We start from the raw sequence: 6181 nt of genomic DNA on the forward strand, positions 1-6181 counted from the left end.
TTTACTCTGCATTGTTGGTTAAGGGTTTGTAAGTAAGAATTTCAAGGTAAGGTTGTATTCGGCACGTGACATATACAATTTGATTTGAAACCACTCAGGGATTTCACCATGATGCCAATGGTGACTATAAAATAGTTTGAGTTTAAGGGCTGTGGATGAGGCTGGATCAACAACATTGTAGATACTACGCAATAGCACCTAATTGACAGAGTGAAAAGAAGGAAGCCTGTACAGAATACAAATATTCCTAAACCTGCATCCTATTTGCAACAAGGCTAAAATCCAGTACAACACATTGCTGAGTACCACTCTCCATAATTTCAAGCATAGTAGTGGCTGCATCATGTTATGGGTATGCTTGTAATCATTAAGGGCTAGGGAGTTTTTCAGGATAAAAATAAATAAAAAGAATGGAGCTAAGCACAGGCAAACATTTTGAGGGAAACTTGGTTTAGTCTGCTTTCCACCAGTCACAGGGAGATGAATTCACTTTTTCAGCAGGACAATAACCTAAAACACAAAGCCAAATCTACACTGGAAATGCTTAACAAGAATGTGAATTTTCCTTAGTGGACAATTTACTACTTGAAAATCTATGGTGAGACCTGAAAATGGTTGTCTAGCATTTATCAAAAACAAATTTGACAGTTCGAAGAATTTTAGAGGCGTATATAGTGTATGTAGACACCCCTTCAAATGAGTGGATTTGGCTATTTCAGGTGTATAAAATCGAGCACACAGCCATGTAATCTCCATAAACAAACATTGGCAGTAGAACAGCCTTTCTGAAGAGCTCAGTGACTTTCAACGTGGCACTGTCATACAGTAGGATGCCTCCATTCCAACAAGTCAGTTCGTCAAATTTCTGCCCTCCTAGAGATGCCCCAGTCAACTGTATGTTTTATTATTTTGAAGTGGAAACGTCTGGGAGCAACAATGGCTCAGCTGCGAAGTGGTAGGCCACACAAGCTCACAGAACGGGACTGCCGAGTGCTGAAGCACGTAGAGCATAAAAATGTTCGTCCTCAGTCTGAACAGTTCCAAAAGCAACATCAACACAAGCACTACTCATCGGGAGCTTCAAGAAATGGGTTTCCATGGCCGAGCAGCCGCACACAAGCCATAGATCACCATGCGCAATGCCAAGCGTCGGCTGGAGTAATGTAAAGCTTGCCGCCATTGAACTCTGGAGCAGTGGAAACATTCTCTGGAGTGATGAATCACGCTTCACCATCTGGCAGTCCGACGGAAGGATCTGGGTTTGGTGGATGCCAGGAGAACGCTACCTGCCCCAATGCTTGGTCTGCACAGAGCCCAGACCTCAACTCCATCGAACACCATTGGGATGAATTTGAAAGCCGACTGTGACGCAGGCGTAATAGCCCAACATCAGTGCCCGACCTCACTAATGCTCTTATGGTTCTTATGGCTGAATGGAAGCAAGTCCCTGAGGCAATGTTCAAACAACTAATGGAAACTATTCCCAGAAGAGTGGAGGTTGTTATAGCATCAAAGGTGGGACCAACTCCATATTAATGCCCAGGATTTTCGAATGAGATGTTCGGTGAGCAGGTGACAACATACTTTTGTTTATGTAGTGTATTTTCGTATTTCATTATCATTTGCTAAGAATTCTAAAAACATGTTTTCACTTTGTGATTATGGGGTATGGGTGAGAGTTTTTTTGGGGGGGAATTAATCCATTTTGAATCAGTCTGAAACACAACAAAATGTGGAACAAGTCAAGGGGTATGAATATTTTCTGAAAGAACTGTATCTTGCCCAAAGATGTTATGCAGTTGGTAGAATCTTATTCCAAATTATTCACAGCTTTCTTATGTGAAAAATGTGTGAAGAATGTGAATAAATGTAAAGGGGGTATAGACCTTCTATAGGCACTCTATGCATATACATCTAGCAGACACTCATCACATCATAGTGCCATCAGACTTTTGATACCAGTTTAGGGTAAAAGATGGCCAACACATTTTTGAAAATACAAATTACAGCTTTCCAAAGTGTCTTATTACAAAATACATTGGAGTGCAGTTCAGCTCAGAAGTAATTCAAATCCATATTTCAAATACATGTAGCAGAAATAATGCCCATCTCTGAAGACAACCAATGCCAATAGTTGCCGGCCACCACTCTTCCATACAAGATGTTTTTATTTTGTATCTGTGCCCAATTTGCATATAATACAGTACATCTCATCACCTGTCTGACACTGACAACAACTGGAGACAAGCCCTGGGAGTGGAGGGCTACTGTCATTGTCAGTCCAAACCCAAAATCCTGATTACCCAGATTAGTGTAAAAGATTCTGGTAACATGACACACATATTGTTATTGTGTGCTACATTAGCTTACTGTGTGGACTCTTCCTGTGCTATGAATTATTAACCAGGAGACTGTAACCTATAGGCCCCAGGGTAGTTACCTCAGAGTGGGGTTAGGTTGTTTGTTGATGTGTCCAAAAGGGCACCGGATTCCCTATGCAGTGCGTTACTTATTGGGCTCTGGTCAAAAGCAGTGCACTATGAAGTGAATAGGGTGCCATTTGGGACACAGCTCTGATGCTGCTGGAAGTGAAGACGGACTGAACTCATCTGCTTCAAACACTACACATACAGAAAAAAAATACATTTAAAACATAATTTTAGATACATTTTTTAGGATACATGTGATAAACATCAAATTGGAGAAATAACCCCCCTCCGTTTGTTTTGTACACTGTTGCTACTCATTGTTTACTATCTGTACATAGTTACTTCACCCCCACCTACATGTACAAATTACCTTTCTGGGTCCCTCAGGGGCTTTGTACACCTGGATTGTACTGTATTTGCACATTATTCTTTTAAAATTATTTAAGCCCTGTCAAGCTGGTTGTTGATCGTTGCTAGACAACCAGTTTCAAGTCTTGCCATATATTTTCAAGCCAATTTAAGTCAAAGCCGTAACTAGGTCACTCAAAAACATTCAATGTTGTCTTGGTAAGCAACTCCAGTGTATATTTGATCTTGTATTTTATGTTATTGTCCTGCTGAAAGCTGAATTTGTCTCCCAGAGTCTGTTGGAAAGAAGACTGAAGCTGGTCTTTGTGGCTGAATGTGTTTGAAATTCACTGCTCGACTGAGGAACCTTACAGATTGGATGTGTAGGGTACAGATATGAGGTAGTCATTAAAAAATAATGTCAAACACTGTTATTACACACAGATTGAATCAATGCATTTTATGTTCTGACTTGATAAGCGCAATTCTACACTGAATCTATTTAGGCTTCCCATAACAAAGGGGTTGAATACTTATTGACTCAAGACATTTCAGCTTTTAATTTTTTATTAATTTGATGTCTACAAACAGAATTCCACTTTGACATTATAGGGTAAAGTATGTAGGCTAGTGACACACAATTTCAATGTAATCCATTTTTAATTCAGGCTGTAACACAACAAAATGTAGAAAAAGTCAAGGTTGAGTGAATACTTTCTGAAGGCCCTGTATGTACAGTACATGCATCTCTAGCTATATAGAAATCGGTGGTGGTTGTTAGCCGATTTTAAGTGTGACGCAGTTGAATAGTGACAATGACATGTATTGCAGTTGACATCCATTCAAGCATTATACTCCAATTTTTACCCCAATGTGTGAAATATATACAGAACCAGTCAAAAGTTTGGACACACCTACTCATTCAATGGTTTTTCTTCATTTTTAAAAAACTATTTTCTACATTGTAGAATAATAGTGAAGACATCAAAACTATGAAAGAACATATATGGAATCATGTAGAAACCAAAAAAGTGTTAAACAAATCAAAATGTATTTTATATTTGAGATTCTTCAAAGTAGCCACCCTTTGCCTTGATAACAGCTTTGCACACTGTTGGCATTCTCTCAACAAGCTTCATGAGGTAGTCACCTGGAATGCTTTTCAATTAACAGGTGCCTTGTTAAAGTAGATTTGTGGAATTTATGTCTTCCTTAATGCGTTTGAGCCAATCAGTTGTGTTGTGACAAGGTAGGGGTGGAATACAGAAGATAGCCCTATTTGGTAAAAGACCAAGTCCATATTATGGCAAAAACAGCTTATATAAGCAAAGAGAAATGACAGCCCATCATTACTTTAAGACATGTCGGTCAGTCAATCCGGAAAATTTCAAGAACTTTGTGCTATGATGAAACTGGTTGCCACAGGAAAGGAAGACCCAGAGTTACCTCTGCTGTAGAGGATAAGTTCATTAGAGTTACCAGCCTCAGAAATTGCAGCCTAAATGCTACAGAGTTCAAGTAACAGACACATCTCAACATCAATTGTTCAGAGGAGACTGCATGAATCAGGCCTTCATGTTCAAATTGCTGCATAGACACCACTAAAGGACAACAATTATAAGAAGAGCCTTGCTTGAGCCAAGAAACACAGGCAATGGTCTGGTGGAAATCTGATGAGTCCAAATTTGAGATTTTTGGTTCCAACCGCCGTGTCTTTGTGAGATGCAGAGTGGATGAACGGATGATCTCCGCATGAGTAGTTCCCACCGTGAAGCATGGAGGAGGAGGTGTGATGGTGTGGGTGTGCCTTGCTGGTGACACTGTCAGTGATTTATTTAGAATTCAAGGCACACTTAACCAGCATGGCTACCACAGCATTTTGTAGCGATACGCCATCCCATCTGGTTTGCGCTTAGTGGGACTATCTTTTGTTCTAGAAAATGCAAAATAGTACAAATAAAGAAAAGCCCTTAAATGAGTAGGTGTGTCCAAACTTTTGACTGGTACTGTATATAAACAATAGCCTAAAAGTAGGCTAATTTTGATTTGCGTCAATAAGGAGATTCTGAATCTTCCCCCACAGGGGAATGCGTGAATGGCATTTCCATCATCTTGGTTGAATATCGTTTATATTGTAACGAGTGCACTGAGATTCGGGAAGCAAGTTCAGGGAGTGAGTGTTTTAATAAATGAATGAATGAATGAATGAATACAAACTATCAACACAAACCACAAACAACGCACCGACTTGAAAACAGAGTCAATAACACCTGAGGAAAGAACCAAGGGGAGTGACAGATATAGGGAAGATAATCAAAGAGGTGATGGAATCCAGGTGAGTATCCTGAGGCGCTGGTATGCGTGACGATGGTGACAGGTGTGCGGGATAATCAGCAGCCTGGTGACCTAGAAGCTGGAGAGGGAGTATACGTGACATATATTTTTATCACATCTATAAGCCAGGGAGGAGCAGCAAAGTTGCCATGTAACTCCTGAAATGCAAAGAAGCAGTAAATAATCATAAGGATAGTTAATAATAGAAATGTAATTTTACGGTGATGAAAACACAGCAGCATACCACTTCTGATGTGATGTTGCACCCCAAAATGAGGAGATCCTACCAGAAATGCCAAAGTGACAGCAAATTTACGCTGCTATTTTCCATCCATCAACCATTTTCAGGCTGTTATAATGCAGACACTTATCCATATGACTCACAGATGTCCATTCTAAAGTAATGTTTCCCCTATAACATTCTTTCATGGCTAATCAGAAGGTTTTCAGCTCTGCTGGTGTTTGAGTTCCTCCTATTCTGATTTGACTAAAAGGTATTCTGGAAGGGTGGTGGTGGAGAAGTCCAGTTGTGTGTTCTAATGTGAGTTATTATACACAACTGTAGTGCAAGGGAGGCCCATACTCCCTCCCCTGCCAAGATTTACAACCACTGTCCAAATTCACCCACCAGATATGTCTGCCACTCCTAGGCCTAACCAACAGGAGCCAATGTCCAAAATCACACCATGGAGATATTATCTCTCCCACACACATGGTCCATTTCATCTGCACATGGATCTGGGCCTAGATCCAACAGAGCCATAGATGATTTAGCTGAGGGGCTTAACGCCCAGACAGACTGCACATATTACAGACACGTTTACCGTCCAGATGTTCAACATTCACATTTCATCTGGTCATAACCAGGCAGGAAGCCTGATTTTAAAAACCAGAAAGTTGATATTCACATTTAGAGGCCTTGAAATGAAACCTTCAAGGCATTTAGCAATAATTGTATATTTTCATCAGCAAAGGATCTCCTCATTTTGGGGTGCAAATTCACATTAGAAGTGGCAGGCTGCTGTGTTTTCACAGTATTGTATTCCTATTATTAACTATCCTTATGAGTA

This window comes from Oncorhynchus masou, chromosome 31 (assembly GCF_036934945.1).
Source record: "Oncorhynchus masou masou isolate Uvic2021 chromosome 31, UVic_Omas_1.1, whole genome shotgun sequence".
NCBI lineage: Eukaryota > Metazoa > Chordata > Actinopteri > Salmoniformes > Salmonidae > Oncorhynchus > Oncorhynchus masou.